The sequence below is a fragment of the Xyrauchen texanus genome, chromosome 11 (assembly GCF_025860055.1).
Source record: "Xyrauchen texanus isolate HMW12.3.18 chromosome 11, RBS_HiC_50CHRs, whole genome shotgun sequence".
Lineage (NCBI taxonomy): Eukaryota > Metazoa > Chordata > Actinopteri > Cypriniformes > Catostomidae > Xyrauchen > Xyrauchen texanus.
The window spans coordinates 18761838-18783382 of NC_068286.1; the positions used below are offsets into that span (position 1 = coordinate 18761838).

The following is a 21545-nucleotide window of genomic DNA, read 5'->3' on the forward strand; positions in this document are numbered from 1 at the left end:
GGTTCCTTGAGTGTGAATGAGACCCTGCATATGATTGCTATGGGACACCATCAGAGTGTCATGTGGTCTGAAGCCCTTATACAATCATGCCAATTTACTGGCTGATGGCCCTTATGCGATGCCCCTAGGGAGCTACGCCACAGACTCCATAAATGAGTGCACTAACGAAAGTGTATGACAAGCTATGCAGTGTTTCGTTCTCACTCAGGGAACCATGGTTACGTATGTAACCAAGACGTTCCCTCTCATATGAACTCTATGCTGCGTCTGAACATAATGGGACAGATATAAATTCATGCCATGAGAACAGTAGCTACCAACTTTGCTACCTACAAAGACCATGTGGCAAGCATACATAAGCAAGCTAAATTATCTGAATAAAATAAATTATGGATTTAATTCTGTTCCAATAGAGAGAACCTGGAAAGCAGGAGTCAAACCCTCGTCCAGGTTATAAAATCAAATAAACAAATGTCTGTGGAGAGGAACACCTTGCCGCCACACAAATGTACTCCAAAGATGCACCTCTAGCCAAAGCCCATGAGGATGCCATGCCCCTGGGCTCGAATACCTGAAGGTGAAGGTAATGTGCTTCATAATCACTCGAAATTACATCAATGAACCAATGAGACAGTCTCTGCTTGGACACTGAAACACCTCTGTTGTGGCCACCAAAGCAGACAAACAACTGCTCTGACTTATGCCATTGGCTAGTACGGTCAACATAAACTCACAGGGCCCGAACTGAGAAAAGCATATGTAACCTTTCATGCTCCTCTGAATCAAATGGGGGAGGAGAGAAGGACTGTAAATGAATGGTCTGCGAGCAAAATGTCATAGGAATAACCTTGGGCAAATAGCCCAAACATGGTCCACATCCTTCAAACACCCTGGTGCAAATTGATAAGCACATGTTCAGCCATTATAGTGGCAACATAGATTTTAAGCATTGCCAGGGTAAACCCGGCCCCGAAATGCTCCTGCAAACTCTCTGTACTCCGAGAATGTGCCGGGGCGTTCTGTCTGCCAGGGGCTGGATGACTGCCTCCGATCTGCCCGGGGAGGCACGGCTGTCATCCGTTAGAGGGTGGAGGAGTGGCTGAGGACCAAGCTACTGTGTATCGGAGAGCTGGCGAGTAAGTGTTTTTTTTTCTCTCTCTCTCTCACTGCCGATCCACGTTGGCCTTTTCCCTCTCTTTTAAATTTTACAGAGTTTTTTTGGGGGGGTACTACACTGTTACAGGAAGTACCCCCGATTTACCCCCTATTTTACTCCCCCTGTCCCCTCCCAGATTCAGGAAGGTGGGGATGACCTGCCGGCAGACGGGGCTTAGGGCACGCCCTCCCCCAGAGAAAAGGGGGGGGGGGTGTACATCATGCCAGGGGCTCCCCGGCCTGAGAGAACAAGGGAGGAATGTGACAGGGCAGACTGCGGATGGTGGTTCGAGAGAGAACGTTTACGGGCAGCTGACTGTATGTGTGCATTTGTGTCTTTTGGTTTATTTCTTAATTAAACTGTTATATACATTATTGAGTCGGTTCTCGCCTCCTCCTTTCCCTTAATCCCCTTTACACCAACGTTTGTTATTTACACGGGGAGTACGTTGCGGTGGAGAAAGCTGTTTACTGACAGCAAAAAGATGCTAACACAGCTCATGTAAAGGCATACACTGATTTCAAGCCTTAACCCTCTGGGGGTATTTTGGGCCCTGGAGAAGTTTTTGACATGCCTTGACATTTGTGCTTTTTTCAGTTGCTTAAAAACATATTAATGGCTAAAGTCTGATAACACTGTATTCAGCACAAACTGGGCTACAATAATATGTGAGCAACATGTGTTGCTATATAAATAACGTTTGTGCATGGTTTTTGAAAAAACTAAAATGTTAAGTCACTGAAATTAGGCCATATAACACATACTAAACATTTGTCCACAAGCCTTTTGATAATTGGATCTTGTAGCCTAGAGTTTTTGCTACAAAATGATGTGAAAACCATCCTGATCACTCATTCATACAAAACAATATAGTAATTTAACTTTTGTAAGACAATTTTATTTTTGTTAAGGTAATATGCGAGGAGGCGTGAATGATCATGAATATGGATTGTAATTCACACCTGAGAGACAAAAGACCCTCCCCTGGGCCTATCAATGAGGAATAGAGAATGAATGTGAGGAGACTTGATCAAAAGTTTTAAGTTAAAATAAGAAATCTGACTATACAGTTTCTTTACATAAAGACTTTACTTAATTTTAGACCTACACTACCATTTAAAAGAAGTCTCTTCTGCTCACCAAGACTGGATTTATTTGATCCAAAATACAGAAACAACATTGATATTATGAACTCTTTTTACAATTTAAAAGAACAGTTTTCTTTTTAAATATATTGTAAAAGGCAATTTGTGATAAAAGCTGAATTTTCAACATCATTACTGCAGTCTTCAGTGTCACATGATCCTTCAGAAATCATTATGATATGCTGATTTTCTAATATGGGCATATTTAAAGTGCATTTTACTAATTTAACCTGAACACATATTTGCAAGCAAAAGCTTTGTTGATGATAATGAAGCATTTTAAACACTAGATAAAATATAATCTAAACGTTCATATTATTTTTATATCATATCATATTACATACCATATTTATATTATACAGCATACAATTTAAATACCTGCTTTAGCCAAAACAGCATTTAAATGGAACTAAAACTTGCTTTTTAGGATATATTTCAAATGTCAATACTCGGAATCCTGGCTGGCAAGTCTGTAAACAGTCCCACTAGTAAAATATGTACATGTTTATATAAAATAGCATGTAAACTAATGAAAATTAAATGACTTACTCGTCCGAAATTGTATCCCCGGCTGGATCAAGTCTCTCTTCAAAATACAAACATTCATCGGAGTCCCGCTCTTCTTCTGAGGAAAATGTTGACTCTTCCTTAATATCCTGGAGTTTCCTCGCATGTGTATCATCACAAACGCACAGAAAAAATTATGAAATATGTTTTAATCAAACCTTACAGTCGGAGGCGTGTACATTTGCGTTGATCGTCTCAGCACATTAGCGTATGAATGGCACGCTCTGCTGGTGGGTGGGATCACATTACAGATAATTAAATGGACCGGTAAAAAACTGTACATCGCTTTGTTTCAAACAGATTGCATTGCAGGTGAATATTTGTTTTAAATTTAAATTGTTTTATTTTAAAGTAGACATTTTAAGCTTTGTTTAGACATATGTTTCATGTTTGTGTGATAAGTATTCGCGGAGTTTCAGTTAATTTTTGTGACGTGTTTCAGAAATATGCTCGTGAACACAGAGACTGCTGAAACCTCACCCTTTTTATTTTCTTTATTTTACAAAAGCACAAGATTTTGTTGTTATTTTGAGTGTACACAAATAAAAGTAGACCATTTATAGTCTCTAATGATGTCTAACACTTATCTGTATCCCCAAAATATATATTATATTTTGTATTTTAAATGGTTTCCGCTGTAATGACGAAAATATCCAACAGGACGCGCCTGCGTTTCCGTCGACCCCAGAGGGTTAAGCAGCTTTCTTGCAATAAATGGTGTCCATGTAAACAAGCTCAGTGTCCTCAGTGTCCTTAAATATTGATACAGTTTGTGGACAGTTTTTGAAGAAAGCCTTAAGCAGCTTTCTTGCAATAAATGGTGTCCATGTAAAAAAGCTTAGTGTCTTCAGTGTCCTTAAATATGGATACAGTTTGTGGACAGTTTTTGGCATGCAGTTTATTCTAATGTCATCATGTTTAGAACAAGTGCGACTGCAGTCAAGTGATCCAGAACTCAACAAAGACCCAATACATTGACTAGAGGCAAAACTGATTGAAGAGTCGACGCAAACCCTACTATACACATTACGTATTGAATAAGGATTTACATATATTTTGCCTTACTGGACATTAGAGAGCAGTGTGGAAGACAAGTAGGGGATCAGGATGGAAGCCGGATTCAAACCAGCTTTCCCATGATGAAAACAAGTATTAAATGCATTTAAAATCATACAATCACTGTATTAATGTTACAATCGTATTGTCAACGGTCGAATTGTTTGTGCGTATGGGCACAAGGGCATCCCTGTTGCACATCACAGTGCACAAAATGTGAGAGAATGTAGTAATGTGAATCACAAATTAATAAACAAATTTTACATTCATGCCTCTCCTCAGGCTTCTTTGTTTTGAAAGGTGAATCGTATTCTCCATTTTACAACATTCCCTGATGGTAGAATCAGATTTAAGCTCTAAACCAAATTCTACCCATTATCATGCACATGGTCCAGTCAAGGTTTGGTGGCCGATTCAAGGGACAGCAAAGCATGAGAGGATTGCTGCTAAGCAGATGTCAACCCAACATTCAGATGAGCTGTTATCCCATCTTCATGATTTTTTCAATTTTCATTGATGCTTATTGTGCTCCCAAACATTTATTCAGCTGTTAAATCACATGTACTTATGGGGCTTAAGGCTGCCAATGGGGTTTGAGTGTTGGACACTGGCGGGTTTAATGGTTCTCACCAGTTGCTCACTGGCTTTTGAACCCCAAGACTTGGCTAAAGCAGACATGAAGCAGGTACAAATTGTCTGTTGGTGTAAGTAGTGCAATCTTTTAATAGAGCATGTGGGATGAAATATGGTAACAGTGAGGGAGGAACAACAGCCTGTTTTGGGATTATGTTTCTGCATATAGTGCACTTACACACTACACAGATGAGAGAGGACAGAGAGCTCTGGGTTGAGGGAGGATTTGTGGTGGATTTATTTATTCGGTGTTTTAAGCATTAATGGGGGCATAAAAATAGATGATCTTTAGGTGGAGCCAGGGCTGGACTGGTAATCTGTCATACCGGGCATTTTCCAGGTGGGCCGACGCACTTTTGGGCTGATAATGGGCGGAATGTCCATCGGGAGAACCGAGCGTGCCGGTGGTTTGGCTGCAAAACGTGCCAAATGGGCTGCGATAAGCAACAATGAGTCGCCGCACTACGCATTATGCACTATCGCTCACCACCCCGCAAAACTCAACAACATTAGGCTCACCTTGATATCATTCAAATATGTTTACCACTTTTATATTTTCTATCTAGTATTACCTAGTGGAATTGTCATGTTTAATGAAGGTTTTTAAAATTTGAGATAATACATTGTCTATCAAAAACTAAAATATATTAATTTGTGGTCATTTTTTATTTACTTCATTTTTATTTGAACAATTTAGATGTATTTCAGTTCTTTTTCGTATTTCAGAAGATTTATGTCAGTTAACGAAAACATTAAAAACTTCATGGCACAAGCTGATAGGTTATTAGAACTTAATTTGTTAGTTTGTAATTTGTTAGCCAATCGACTTGATCCCCCTTTGACATATAATGATTTGAGTAAATCAGCTCACATTCTGTAAGCTGATAGGTACAGTTTCACTGCAGGGCGGCCTTTGACATGTAATCTATTAGCCAATCAACTCAAGTTCTCTCTTTGTCTAACATTTACATTGCTTAATTTTGCAGATAAGCTAGTTTCACTGCAGGGTGCTGCGAGAGTTTTACTCTGAAACCCACCTCCTCACCAGCACCACTTGTCTAGATCTGCTACATGGGAATTGTATGTATGTTTATCTGTGCAGCACCAGCATGTCCTACATACTTGATGCAGCTTGCTTAAGTGTGCAGCAGCGTATCCATATGCTTAAACACAGTATGTCTGTGTATGTTCTAGCAGTAGCAAGTCTTCATTCCTGCATACCAGCAGCAAAGCAAATCTCGACTGCCAAGACCAAATCCTATCTACGGTACATCGCCATACATACATAACTTGTCATGACTGAAATTATTTTATAACCTTCATAGACATAACCCCCCCAAAAAAAAAATTAAATAAAACTAAAACAAAACAAAAACATACAAACAAACAAAAATAACAACACACTTGCATTACAGAAGATTTATTTCCTATAAAAAATATAGTGATGTGATTATTGAGTGAACTGTGTTTGAAGAAAGTTCATGGTCAGCATTTAACAATGAACAGAAATGTAAAGTGTTGCTGGGTTGGTGCCCTCGGAGAAGACTAAATGGACTTAAGTTAAACTGAGCCAAAACATTATATATGGTTCATGTGAGAACGAAAGAACAGAGAAGAAAAAGAGTGATAATAGCAAGAAAACCGAGGAGAGAAAGAAAAGAAAAGAGGCAAGCCATAAACAATAATTAGAGGAAAAGGTTTGTGTACAGGTGGCCAAACTAGATGAGCAGCAAGGTGCCAAAATCAATTTACTCTCATGTAATACTCTCTGGCCTCCTTCCTTTCGATTTAATAAGGTGCTGAAATATAACAGTTTACTCAATTAAGGCAGATAATGGAGGAACAAGCACTTCACTGGTGAAATTACCATGTTGTTTTTGTCCCCTCCAACATGCCCACCAATAACAGCAGCTCTAGTAGATAGTGTGGTTTGGTACATGCTGTCATGGAATGGATGCTTGTGTCTTGGCTCTCGCAGACAATAGACTGTGTGGGTGCCTTGCCAGCTTATTGGATGTGTGGGTTTTGTCAGTGGATTGTGGGCTTATTTGATCAGCTGGGCACTCAGCTAGGAGACTTGGAAATAAATAAATAAAGTCGTTTAGACCTAGAAAATGGGGGAATCAGTGATGGGGATGATTGGAGCACCTGATCAACAGACTCCATGAAGCTTTGATGACATGACAAGTTTCCATGACAGCTCGAGCCACAGCTAGGGGTCTTTATTGTATTTGCACGCTCTTGTCTCCCAGTGCGATCATGCATGCACAATGATATGGCACATTTAGGATGTGTCTGTTTGCAGCGATCGTCTGTATCGTATTCAGACAGAGAGGGGAAAACGGATTACTTCATGGGCCGTTCTTGCATGCAAGGTTGGCCTAGAGGGAAAGGTGCTGGGCAAGGTAAATATGTGTAAGTATGAGCAGCTGGTGCTGGATGTATTGATTAGTTATTAAGGCACAGATCTAAGGAGAGAGTGTAGTGTAGAGAGTGAAGAAAAGGCTCTCATCAGGAGTGCTATGCACCACTGAAACATATGACCAGATCAAATACTTGACTAGAGAGGAAAAGAGTGATAAGAAGAGAGAGAGAAAGAGAGAGAGAGAAGGAGGAAGAAAGAGGGGCACCCACATAGATGTAAAACTTCTTGTTAATTATGAGGCCTGTTTCACACTGTACATGAAAGCAGCATGCATTTTTTAAAGCAATCATCAACCACCTAAGCAGAACTGTGTTGTGAAGAATAATATGTACAAGTTTGTTGCATTTAGTGCCTTGAATTCAGCAGAAAACATGTTGAAAATGTACTACACACCTATTTATCAACACAATATTTTGCAATATAGTCTTTTATGAAGCAACATAAAATAATGAAGTGAACTATTCACTAATTGTTTGAAAAAAATTAGTCTGTTGAGCTTGATGCAAGTTCCACACAAAGTGACAGGCAAACCAACAGCACTTTCTATTCAGTAACTCTGGCTGAATAAAGACAATGTAAGCAGCTTGCAGATTCAGATATAATATTGTGGGAATCTTTCAATCCACATTAGTCTGGACAATAAAAAAAACTTTTTTCAGTTTCAGGGTTGGCGTACAAAATGTAGTAAATAAGAAATCACTTTATTGTCTGTACAGATCCACCACTCTGTTATGGCACAAAAAAATGCTGTCAGTGTGAAAGCACAATGCCTATCTGCTTCTGTAGTTTCACTGCTGCGCTTACACACATTGCTTGTGCGTTTGGTGTGAAACAGGCCTGAATATGACAAGATGAGCCAATCCTGTGAGAAACCTGCCCCAAACAGCAGGTCTAAACAAGCACACAGACACGCACCCACCCACGCACGCACGCGCACACACACGCACACACACACACACACACACACACACACACACACACACAGAACCTTGCTCTCTGTCTGTATGTAGGACACACTCTTGGGCAGTTTTCTATCCAGGTCAGGACTCTATGGGGTCACGACCTCTAAGCCCTGTTCAAGCTCATTCATTCCCCTATCACAAATGGCATATTGGCAACTCCACTACTCTCATTTCCATTACCATTCAGCATGGCAACCTAAATACACAAGCATCTCCATACACACACATTATCGCAGAATGCCTCCCTAAGGACTTGCAACCCTGATGTCGACAAGCCCTCTTGGTAGTCTGCTGATCCCACAGAGGGCTTTTTTAAAATAAAAAAAACTACAGTAGGGTAATTGGTGATACTATATACTCTGTATAATAGCATTTATGGGGAGAGTGCTGTTTTGTGACTACAGGCTCTTTTTGGTCTTTTGAGTCAATTCAAGTTCTTTTTTCCTCCATTAAAGTAATTTTTCCCTCATTAAAAAGTTTAAATTTTTTTTTACACAAAGGAATATTACCTCTACAGAATATGCTTAAAATCGTGTTTTAGTAGTTCGCAAGTAAATGTAATCCTGCATTAAGGATAGTGTAAACATGTGGGTTTCTCTCCTGGGCGAAAGGGGCTCGAGGCTTGAGACTCGACCCGAGCTCGAATACCCACCCAAACTTAGATTAGATATTGATGGATAGATAGGAGAAGAAGGGGAGGGGGAGGGATGCCAGAAGGCCTCGATGCCATGTAGAGGTAAGCAGCTGTTTATATACTCTTACTCTGGCAGTGTGATTTGTTGGATTAAATGACTTGCTCCTCCCTAATCTTGCTAATTAAAACTGCATTTTAGATGGCATGATTGTGAGTAAATTATAAGACTGTGAATAGTGCATTTCTACTATGGCATTGGTAACTCAAAACGTATTCTTTTGCATGATGCTACATCCACATAAGTAAAAAATATAGAGTATTAAGTCCAAAATGCTTAAATCTTATCATCCAGCACACAATTGTTATTGTTGTTATTTTTTCCTCCTGTCACTGTTAAAGTGTGTATTGATGCTTTGAAAATATTTTATTTAAAACAAGTATTTCAATCAAGTACTTTGAACATTTTATTGAGAGGTATTTACAATATTAGAGAGAGTGAGAGGGAAAGGCAAAGGAGCAAAGATATTTTGGTCTAGCTAAATGAGCTGCCAGTCTGTGTGGCTCTGCATGTTTGTCCTTTGCAGATAGGCTCTAAGTTTAAGGATCTCCTTTTCTCACTCTAATATAAATAAACATTTGTTCAGGCTGGTTGGAGACAGCACTTTGAAGAAGGCCCCTAATCACAGCTGCCATCGATTCTCATCTCTCCTGACATACATTCAAAGCATCCTTGACAAAAAATAAAGAATACAAGGCATAATTTTTGCATCGTCTTCATTCTAGGCCATCCTTCCCCATTCAATAATGGAAAAAGTGCCTGCCAAGCAGATGCCAATCACAATTTGCATTCAAGGCCTGAGCAACATAAATCCAATTAAGTTCCCCCAAATACAACATTTATGAAGCTTAAATGTCTTTGTGGAGCAAGGAGGACACAGGCTGGGGAGCTCATCAGCTTTTTCTTTCTCTATTTTCCACCATCCCACTGTCCCTGTGATTTCCATAAATAAAAATTCACTATTTATTCCTGTCCCCGGCAAATTCAGCGGGAAGATTTTAATTCTCAGGAGATAAGACCTCCATTTGGAAATGTCCAATTTTGCCTGAATGGGCGGTGAAGAGAGAGAGAGAGAGATACAAAAAGAAACAGAGACAGTAAAGCAGAGAAAGTATGCAGTTAATTGTCATCTATCATACTTTCCAGGGAACCCACTATACCTGGAGAGAGAACTTCATGCATTTTTGTGTGTTCAAGGTATGGTACACACCAAGCAAGTGCATATGTATGAAAGGCAAGGACTGTGAATCACTATTAAAGCATTTGTCCACCATGAATCCATTATGCATTGCTTCCTCAGAGAAAGGCAGGAGATAGGGGACAATGTGACCCCATTATAGAAAACCATCTCTAATGAATAAAAGGCCAATAAGTCTGTAATATATGGAAATGGGCCTGTGCTGTTATCCTCTTCTGCCAATGACTGTGACCAGCTGGCATGGTTAGAGTTGAGTGCTTTCTCATCCTGGCTAGTAGGGGGCGATGTGAGGACAAGGATTTCAGTAGTTCACAAGTTAATGTAATCCTACCGTAAGAACAGTGTAAACATGTTTGCCTCGCTGTCCCTGGAGAAGGGCTCAAGGCTCAAGACTTGACACAAGCTCGAATACACCCCCCCACCCCGGACTTGTTGAATTATTAATGAATAGACATGATGAGTTGGGGTGGTGGAGGTATGCTGGAGGAATCGCAGCATGGATGTAAGCACCTGTTTATATACGCTTACTCTGAAAATGTGATTAGTCAGATTAAATGAACATGCTCCTCCCAAGCTTTGTTATGAAACTCCATTTCAGTAGTTTGCAAGTTAATACTGCCATGAGGATAGTGTAAAAGTGTTTGCTCGCTGTCCCTGGAGGAGGGCTTGAGGCTTGAGACTCAAGCTTGAATACCCCCCAAAAGTAGCCAAGACTTGTCTGTGAGTCGCTAGTGGTGGAGCAACTCGCCCCCAAAAAATGAATGACACCTGAAACGGCGTGTGGGTGAATGTAGGCTTTCAGTGGGGGTCTGCTGTGTGAGAGAGGCAGAAGTGCCTCAGATGATAAAAGAAGCAGTTGCTGCTTGCGGAGGCAGCCTCACACTATGGTCTGCTTAGGGAATAGGAAACTGAGAGCTACAGGATAGATAGAGAATAAGTAGAGTGAAAATAGGTGGAAACACTGAAGAAACAGTGGCGGTTGCTGTCGAATGGAAATGAGCTCTCACAGGAGCTACTGTTGCGCTGGAGGACTCCGCAATGCTCATGACTGGAAGGCCAACCCCCAGCCCCTCTGGAGGAAGGGGTGTAAACCTCCCATTGCCCGGGCAGGTGTTTCCGTGGTGAGAGTGGGCCCCAGCCGCCTTAGACAGGCCCGCCCCGTCCCGGACTTGACCTTATACCACCTCCAGACGCAAGTCATTAAACGGGAGGGGCCCGCGCAGCAAAAGGGCTAACCCCACGGGTATTGGGCTTGGATGCTGCTCGTACTGATGAGCCCATCCTGCGATCAAATGGTGGCCCTCACTGCATTCGAATGAGAGAGTCCTCACAGCGGTATGAATGGTAGAGCCCTTGTATTCATGTAAGAGGGAGGGGCTTAACAGCAGTAAGAACAGGAGGGCTTCCAGTCTAGCGGGGAGGGGCCTTGCAGCATCCAAGGCTGTTTGGAGCAAGCCCCCCGGGACCCTTAAAAAGTTTATTTAACCCACTGGGGTCGACGGACGCGGATTTTTCCATCATTACAGCGGAAAAAAACATAAATACTCCATCATTTTGGGACATACAGATAAGTGTAAGACATCATTAGAGACTATGAAGGGTCTACTTTTATTTGTGTACCCTCACAATAACAACAAAACCTTGAGCTTTCAGCAGTCTCTATGTTTGTGAGCATATCTGAAACACGTAACAAAAATTAACTGAAACTCTGCGAATACTTATCACACAGACATGAAACATATGTCTAAAGAAAGTGTTCATTCTACACTTTACAACACATATAACCTAATTTTAATATGCTAAGATGCATCACATTATGCCTAACTGTGGCTCAATTATAAAATGTATAATAATGTATATTCAAATGTGACTGTGTTGTGAAGTAACCATAAAGAGAAAGTATGTCATGTTTCATATGTAAATGCTTGCATGTTTATGTAAAGAATGTTGATGTTAACAGATGTCATGTCTCTTGCACAAATTTCATTATATAAAAGTCAGGATAAAAGTTTGTTCACTTTTGAGTGGGAAAACTGACAAATCTTAAGAACAATGACTCATTAATCACCTTCAGAATGAAGCATAGAGAGATGATCACATGGTTGTAGCGTATTTAGGGGTTTCAATGAAAGTTCTGTACTGTGTTTACAATATGGCGTCAGCAGGTTGCGCATATGTGGTTAGTTGGCTGGAAGAGTCTCTTTAGGACTTCCTGTAAACTTTTGTAGCCATAGTAACCAACACCAGTGATTTGTGATCTGGGTCAACACTAATGAAATCAGTTTCATCGATGCATATGAACGTCAGCATGTTTCACAATGCACAAATAAACAGTAATTGTCACAGTTTGTCTCCACCATGTTCAAGGACTCTTATTTGAAAGTTTTCTCCTGCACTACGTTTCCCAGAATCCACTGCCCTAATCACTTCCTCTTTATCCCCACCTGTATGCCATTCCCTTATTAAGTTCCCTGTGTATATATACCTTCTAGTTTTGTGTATCAGTTTTGATCATTGGTTGTCAGTCCTTGAACGGTAATGTTTGTACATTAATGTTTGATGTTAGGATTTATTGGTTGTTTCCACTCCAGTGTTTGTTTCCACTCCAGTGTTTTTTCTACTCCAGTTAATATAATGAAAGTATTTAAAGTTTCCACTCCTCCTCTGTTCCACTCAAGGACACCAAACTTTACAAAAGTCACAAGGAATACGGATTCAGTCACTTCATCCATACCCACATGAGCATGGAGCCAACAGCTTTATTCATGGAGCTTTTCAGACAGGATCTTCCTCTCCTGGATTATTCTACGAAATTCTACCAACTCGCTGCTACAAACTCTATATCATATTTATACCTCAAGCCCATTTACGGTATGGGTTTAAATTTTCACAGACCCATAGCACCAGAAGTGAGGACGGCGGTACCACGGTTACTCCTCTCCCAGCTTGCCCTATGCTTTCCACGACTACTCCTTCCTCGCCCTCTGTCTCCAAGGTAACTCCACTCCATTCAACTACCCTAAATAATTTTCTTGGGGGGCTCGTCCTATCCTGTTTCCAGTGGTCGATTCACTGCCACAGTCAGCAGCAGCGGCCATGGTCAGCGAGCCAGAGCACATGCCAGCCACGGTCAGCGAGCCAGAGCCCATGCCTGCCATGTTCAGCGAGCCAGAGCCAACGCCTGTAGTCTCGACTGTCCCAGAGCCAGCGCCTGTAGCCTCGACCGTCATTGTAACAATGCTCACTGCTGACCGAAGGAGAAAGAGAAGGAAGAGGGCACCTTCTCCCCAGTCTTCCTCTTCTTCTGCATTTCCCTACCACCATCTGTCTTGGGGTGCCAGGATTTGGCCATTAAAGGGGGTAAATGTCACAGTTTGTCTCCACCATGTTCAAAGACTCTTATTCTGAAATTTTCTCCTGCACTAGGTTTCCCAGAATCCACTGCCCTAATCACTTCCTTGTTATCCCCAGCTGTATGCCATTCCCTCATTAAGTTCCCTGTTTATATACCTTCTAGTTTTGATCATTGGTTGTTAGTCCTTGAACGGTAATGTTTGTATGTTTGATGTTAGGATTTATTGTTTGTTTCCACTCCAGTGTTTGTTCTACTCCAGTTAATACAATTAAAGGATTTAAAGTTTCTACTACTGTGTTACCTCTGTTCCACTCTAGGACACCAAACGTTACAGTAATGAGTTAAAGTGCACAAATTCTCACACCAATATGTGTAGCGAATTTTGTATGATTAATGTACACTGCAGGGGTTAAAGTGTCATGTATATTATGATTATTTGTAAGAGAAACAGTATGTGTGAGCTAGGAATTAAATTAAACTGTCCTATTTCTACATTACTATGTAAGGAAATTTATAGTGGAGTCAGTCGTGTTTGACAACTGTTATAATTTAGATAAATGACAAATAAAAAGATTATTTGTCTGAATAAAATTCTCCACCATTAAAATCGTAATACAACGTCTCGTTGTATCAACTCACAATTTCTACTGTAGGGAATTAGCTTTAATGAGACAATTATGATTAATTCTCTTATTGGAGTAATATTATTCTCATGGCTTATTGACAATAATATTACAGATAGGTATAGCTTTGAAGCAAAATCTTTTAGAAACAGGGATGAGAGTCAAAATATCTTTAAAATAGAAACATGATTAATTAATCATAACTCTTTATAATTAATTATGAACATTTGGATCGGTTAATTTGAGGTAGCTGAATTAATATTACAATCAATTTATCTGTTCGTCCAGCGAACACTCAGTATTGATCGTCTATCAATTCTCAGAAAGGATATTTCGTGGCCACACAAAAATAACACTTTCTTAGCACGAAGCTGAGATCGAATCGTTAAATTTACATTGATTTACAAGCAGACCAGAATCAACTTGCAAGAATGTAAACAAAGGTTTATTTAACTAAAATACGAACACATAACTAATCTAAACAAAAACATACACACGAAACACTCACACATGGGAAAGGGAAAAGTGAAAATAAAATTAAACCGGAGCAGAATAGGGGAAATGCAGTTATGAAAAGTATCATTTGACCATTTGATAGGACCATCAAGTTCTTAATTAAAAAGCAGCTTTTGTTACAAAGGGGTTTACCTCTTATACTAAACAGGTTCAGTTAGCTACTGGTACAATACTTGCAATTGCCTTGGCTGTTGAGAGAGCTCAGATGCAGTCGCAGGAAAACGTCTTGATGTTTCCTTGAGTCGATGGTGTTCAAGTTGCAATCAACTTATTCTGTGCTGAATGAAGAAATTAGGATGAATGTGGTGTTCATTGACTTTATGGTCAAGGTAGTTGCACATGGCTTGAGGTGTTGAGGCCTTCTGGCCTGCGACCTCGGACCGCATTGTCCCGGTCCCACACGAACAGCAGCAGAGGGAAGAGCGTCAGGGGAAAATAGAATGAGTAAGAATGAGGTGGGACGTGTCTTTTAAATTTTGCTGGATATCCCTCCTCTCTTGTCTGGCTTGACCAATGAGAAAGGTGCAATTTCCAAGTGGGAAATGTTCCTTTGTTTGGAAGCTGACTAATTTGTATGATTGGGGTTAGTTTTTAATGTATGCCCCTTTATGCTCTCATTAAAATAGCAAGCATGCTACATTTTATATTTTAATAATGCATGCTATCAGAATTATATATTTACCACTTTTCAGTGTGTCACACAAGGATTCATTTGGCGGGAAACATGGCAAAACTAATTGTACATTATCTGGTAGTTCTGTCATAAGGCATGCATAAAAAACGTATACAGTCAAATAAAAGATACTATACAAGACAGTAATGATCCTATACACAATGTCCTGTGTATATACATGTTCATTTATAGTTTGTTTATAAATGAACAAAGAAAAGTCTGTGTTCTGGGCTGTATGTCCATTTTCTATGGGGGAAAGTAGTGAATCAATCTTTCTGCATTCCTTGCTTTAGCATGCAGCTTACCTCCCCCCACTTGGAATGTCACTGGTGGTCCACTATTTGCTGGCACAGTGTCAGCAAAGACAGTGTAAAGGCTTGATAATGATCAGTGAGGGAGCAGATATAATGGAGTCTGCTTGGCCCTACTTGGACCTTTGCTTGTTACAGTCTGTAATCTGTTGGCTTATTCATTAAATAATGAATAATTTTGTGTCTAATTGGTCCAGATGCTACATTGTATCTGAAAATCTGCTTCTGATTGGCTTAGAGTCTCTTTGGGGTGTGACCAGATAGAAAGGGCTAAAAAGACCAGCCAAACCCCTCATCGTATAAGTTCTTTTCTCTGCTCTATGACTCACACAATTAATGGGGAGTTGCAAGTCTCCCTTGCAGGAGGCCTCGCTTCAAATCCCCGCCTTATTGTTACCAAACTATCTGGCATCAAAAACATAGACGGAGAACAATTAGTTCTTTCTACGGACCCAGGCAAAGAAGGAAAGCAATGCAAAGAAATAAAACTAAATGCTAGTACACCTCCAGACTTTTGCTAGAAAGTGCTGGTGTTTATTTAAATCCATCAGGTAACCCGACTGCATATTGAAGTATGCAAATTGAGGTATACTAAATGAAGTATCGAGGGTTCAGGGCATGGTCCATAGAGCACATATAGTTCAATTTTCTCTGTTAGAGATAATTTCAATTCACCTTCTGTCACAGCTCACTCAGCAACCTGTTTATGTTTATGTGTGTTAGTTAATGTTGTGGATTAGAAATAAAGTCTTGTTTGTATTCAAAGAGGACTGTGGTATATTTTGATAATCTATTCAATTGATTCTTACAGGTCTATGCTAGGTACTCGAACAATATTCCAACATGTTTTTATATTATTTTCAATGGCCATGAGAATAGTATTACTCTAAAGAGTTAACAGATGTGTCATATAAACTCTGCGTGGTCGAGTGATCAGACGTACAACTTAATTCTTTAATTATTCCCCGAATTTATCATAATTCCCTTCTTGAACTAATATTCCTTACATATAAATTGTAAGTAGTTACAACAAGCCTGTAGTATTACTTATTTAATGGTGGATAATTTTTATACAGATTTCTAATCTGATCATTTGTCACTTATCTTTTATACAATGGTGGTCGAACGTGGCAAATATTCCTAAACTAATTTAATTATACAATTCTTACAGATTGTTGGTGATGAAGTCTGGCAGTTGTAAATATACCCTGCCACAAAGTCGCTAATTTCCTATAAGCTTGTTAAGTGTTTGTAATCCAATATTTCAGGCAAAAGTAGAAAAAACTTAAAATTAAAATGATGGATTTATTTCACCAGCGTGAAACACTTGTCCTGGATGGGAGGAGAGAAAGTCATGTTATAGTCTAGATATAAATTGAAGTTTGTAGAAGCGCTTGCTTCATAGTTATTGGAGCTGCAAGGCGAGGTGAGCTCAAATGCAGTTGAAACACGTTTGAGGAATGATTCATGAACAAGCTGTGATGCAGAGCATGACCCGCTGCTTGCAGAGCCGAATTCGGCTCGTGTCTGTTCGGAAGCAGTATATAGCCTTAGTGAGCTGTGGCATGGTCAGAGTGGATGCTGCTGTGGCAGCGAGCTCGTGTTAAAATGTCTGCACTGATTTGGAAAGATGTTTGTAATTAGAGTAGCAGTCACTTGAAAGGAAGTTTGCTTGTTGCATGCATTTCCTCTGTGTTCCAAATGGAATAAATCATGATAGTCAGGTACGAAGATAACTTCAAATGGAATTTCTGATAATAAAGGCTTAAAAGTGAGTTCCAAATTTTTTGAGCACCCTACTTCTTAGGCCTCCAAATTTCTGATGGTTGGTGGTAAAAACTTTGAAGAGAATAGGGCATGGGAATGATCACAGAATGGAACATGCCCTAGATGAGCTGCATGGCAAGGTAATCAGGCTGACAGGAATAACCTGTGCAGGAGAACCTAAAACGCTGGAGTGTGTTGGAATAATGTTTGAATTAAATGGTTAAACTTTTGATTATCTTGCATTATATTAAAGCTGTAATAGAGCTCAAGTGGTATGAAGCCAGTGCAGTGCCCATTCGCGGAGGCAGCCTCATACTATAGGGACCGCTCCGGATATAAAAATAGGATAAGAAGACCTGTGTACAAATAGCTGTATGACGGGTATACAGTGAAGCAGAGGTGCCATGTCTGCTTCAGTGAGGAAAGATGAGAATAAAAACAAAAACAGTGCAAAAACAACAGTTAAATTGGCAGCCAGCATTGCAACGAAATATGAATAGTGGCTGCTGCGGCAGCTTAGTGAATAACGTAACGATTGTGATGGAAGAGCTTATCTGATGAGAGCAAATGCTTTGCGCAGAGTAGTGTGACATCCAAAACTGTCGCATGGATCTGTTGTGGGTAAGTGGGCAGAGCCAAATGCTGGAGGAATCGTCACAGCATGGATGTAAGCACCTGTTTATATACGCTTACTTTGGTGATGTGATTTGTTGGATTACATGAACATGCTCCTCCCGAACTTTGTTATAAGACTCCACTTGGAGTCTTCATTTGGAGGTTGGAGTTCCCTCAAGGTCAGGATATATTAACAGGTTTGGTTATAATGCAATAGGCGTGTCGTAAAGAAGCAAAGTGAATCATGCACCTCACTTACATTCATGCTGATACATTGGGTTTACAACTCTTTCTTCTTCTCTCAATCAATCTGAAAGAAGTGGGGAAAGAAAGCGCTGACTTCTCAGCAGATCAGTCATTGCACAAACGAGCTGTGATACACATAGATGGGCCCCTTTCATCGTATAACAGCCGGTAAGATCTATATTAAGGCTTCTTAGCTGCTTATTCTTCACACATGAGAATGCGCCAAGCTATGTTGCTCAGCCAGCAGTTGAGTTGAGAGGTAATAAAGAATTAAAATAAAAGGATGGTGGATATTGAAAGCCAGCTGATTTCTGTTCTGTGTTTGAGGGCGGCTGACGGGAGATGCTCATTATGTATCCGTCATCTCGATGCATAGTTTTTTGCATCCCTTTTCAGTGCTGCTGTCTCACAGAGAGCAAAGGGTTCATGGAGACTGAACGGATGCATTTTGTCTTCCTGTCCTATGCTTTTTTTAACCTTCATAAAAATGCCTGTTCCTTTTCCTTCAGAAGTAAAGTTAGCAAACTGGCGAAGGAGATGTTACCCCTCTAGCATCAGGGCTCTGATGGAGGAGTCTTGCACCCACGCAAGATGCTGGAGAGAGAGAAAGGGAGAGACGTCAGCTTAACTTTGGATTGTTAACAGCTTTAGAGGGATGTTATGAAGGGGAGTTTTCACTGAGAATTGAAAGAAAAACTGAATACATGGGGACTTAGTGCTGCCTGATATACTTTGCAACTGTTCATGACAGTTCAGATGTGTTGAATGGAAAACAACAAATCTCTGAGTGGTTTGTGACTGGCATCAAAACAAGGCCTGGGTCTGCAGAATGGAGGGTTTGGTGTCATATTCATGAGCCATGTTTTTCAGGAGCCATGTTTTTCAGGTATATTCAAAAACTTTTCACTGGCTTTCCTGTGAGAGAGACAAAGAGAGTGAGAATCGTAGAACAGATAATAAGGTTAGAATATGATATGAGCAGCTAGGTGTAGTATTTTACTAGTATTATAGTCTAAAAGAAAACACTGGAAGTAGGGGAGCATTTTTCTCCCATTCTTGCTCACTTTTTCTTGCTTAAACCTGAACTCCGATAGAGCTCCAGAAAGATCTATGCCTTTGCATTCTGAGGTCCAACTATCCTTCTTAATACCCCTCTGAGACTGCCATGTATTGATAAATGTCTCAAACTATTCAAACTGTATTACAGAATATATGAAGAATATAACTCCATGTATTGAGTTTCCCCACTTTGTTTTTTCAAAAGTATTTTCGCCAGATGACAAATCACTAAATGATTAAAACTTTAGAAGCTAGTGAAAACAGATCCTTAGCTCTGATGCTCAGATTTTGTTGGTTATTACTTTTTTTAATCAAATGAACAAACCCCTTGAATTATGTAGAAAGCACATTTTAATTAATATTAATTTCTGTAGGGTATGGACGGAGAATCATGAAGTCATTGATTCTGAATGCAATGCACACATTCTTGCGAAGGGTCATAAAACCCCCACTCATGTGACTCGCCCCGCACCCCCCTCCTTAGATGAGTAAGGAATGTGAAAAGTTGAGAGACACACACGTTTCTCACATTTAAAGCCCAGAAGGGCTTATGTTTAAGGAAATATGTTTTTATCCCCGTAGGCTTTGGTATTTCTGCTGTATATCAAACTAGTAAGACTGTTTAGTTGTGTAGTAAAACTCTGAGGATATATATATAGAGTCTAAGAGTGTATATTCACTTTTAAGTGTACCAAATACATGTTTCTTGGTATCAAATTAAACCTTACGACTTGCCCTAGCTGAATATAAATATATGGTTACGTTAAAAATGTATTCTGCTATGTTTTTACTGTCTTTTGAGTGATTAAACCCAAAATCCTGACCCGGTCATAAATTATGCAAATGACATGTAAATGAGCCTTGACAGGACAAAGAAACAATCTCGCGCCCAAAACGGAGGAGTCTCATTGGGCCAGTCCTCCCAGAGGAGGTGTGACCTCCCTGCCTTAAAAGTTAGGCTCCGGCATTGAATCTCTCTCTTGGCTTCTTCCCTCTTATCTCTTCAAGCTCTTCAAGCTTTCTTTACTTTTCTTTTGTGTTACTTTCGTCAGACATGTCTTTTATTTTATTTGCCGTTTATCTCAGTCTTTTATTTGTCTTCGGACAAAGCTCAACACTTTACATTTCTAGAGCAATCCGATACCCTCCGGTGAAAGGACTCTCTCTCAGCAACAACAACCGTTCCTCCTAAGATGCTTTGAACTCCCCATGAGCAACCCATGCTCGGGAACACCTAACAGAAATCCTCCATCTCACGGACCTAACGAGGGCAAAATAAACACGCAGTCTTGTTCAGCCACAGAAAGGTCCATTGTGCAAGTATTATTTCATCTAAATTCAAATGCGTTAAAGTGTGTAACTTCCGTAATGGCTCTTAAGGTTTAACTGTTGTAACAAGTTTGCTACCCCTCTCTTTACTTTCCTTACTGTTTTTACTTTGTTTATTTTATGTTTATTCTATGTTAAATGTTTGTTTGTTAAGTGTAGTGATATATCCTAGTTCCTTGTATTAAACTCAATTATACGCGTGATTGCCTGTGTGTGTTGGTTACAAAACAAAGCCTCTTTAATGTGCGATTTTAAGCTACTGAGCTGATATTATCAAAGTAAGTTAACGTGCTTTTGATGAGTAAGCTTATAACTAGGAATAACCCCTCTGGAGAATTGGATAAAGTAGGTTCCAAATAAAGTGGTTCGGTGGATCGAACTGACTGGTTCGTGTAGCCTACGGTCAATTCCATTACGGGGTTATTAAAATTAATATAGCCTGTCTGCATAAAGTATATATTCCTAATTAATTATAATTCGTTGTGTTTAATTATCTATATATTCTTGAAGCAGAATAAAGGACTATATAAGCCTTCCTTTTAAGGTTTAAGGCGTTTTTACATGTATGGGTGTTCAGGTCACACGGTATGATTAATCATTGATTTCGATCAGTAATATTAATTGTACATTCCCCAAACCTGACCTGTTCACACGCTACATTTCTTTACTGGGTTTGTTTCAAACTGAGGTTTACTTTTTCATTTTCATGTCCATTTGGAAGTCTCATATTCTCATGTTCTTCCAGGAATCCAATATGTAGTGCTGCAATATCATCTGTTCTCTTACCTTCAGTCAAATAAGCAACATCTCTCCCTTACATCCTTGTATTTTTATGTTAGGAAGAGTCAATGACAGTTGTGCTGCATTACACACATTAGCTTAATTCACCATCACTGCCTCAAATGGTGCTTTCTTAATTTCCTCCATAATTCAGGCTCTGATCACTAGATGTAACAGCACTAACTAAAACAGTCTGTATCTTGCCGGTGTACCAGTGAACACTTTGTTAGAAGTGAGGAGAAAAAGTCTTTTTCATATACAGTATTTAGCTAAAACTGAGAAAAGCACCACAAAATTATTCTCTCAATTTATTAGGAATGTTTAGTAAATAGCCTTTGAGCTAGCTATCGGTCTCTCATGCTCTTCACTCTCTAATTAAGGACATCATTTTGTGTTTAATTGTGCAACTCTAGGCCAGTTAGAATTCCTTGGCAAAG

The 21545-nt window shown here is 39.8% G+C and overlaps 1 protein-coding gene across 1 annotated transcript in view; it reads right to left on the reverse strand.

Annotated features, from left to right (window-relative positions):
• LOC127651188 (polypeptide N-acetylgalactosaminyltransferase-like 6) overlaps positions 1–21545 on the reverse strand; it is a 388215-nt gene that overhangs the window by 24636 nt on the left and 342034 nt on the right. The gene's annotated exons all lie outside the window — the stretch shown is intronic.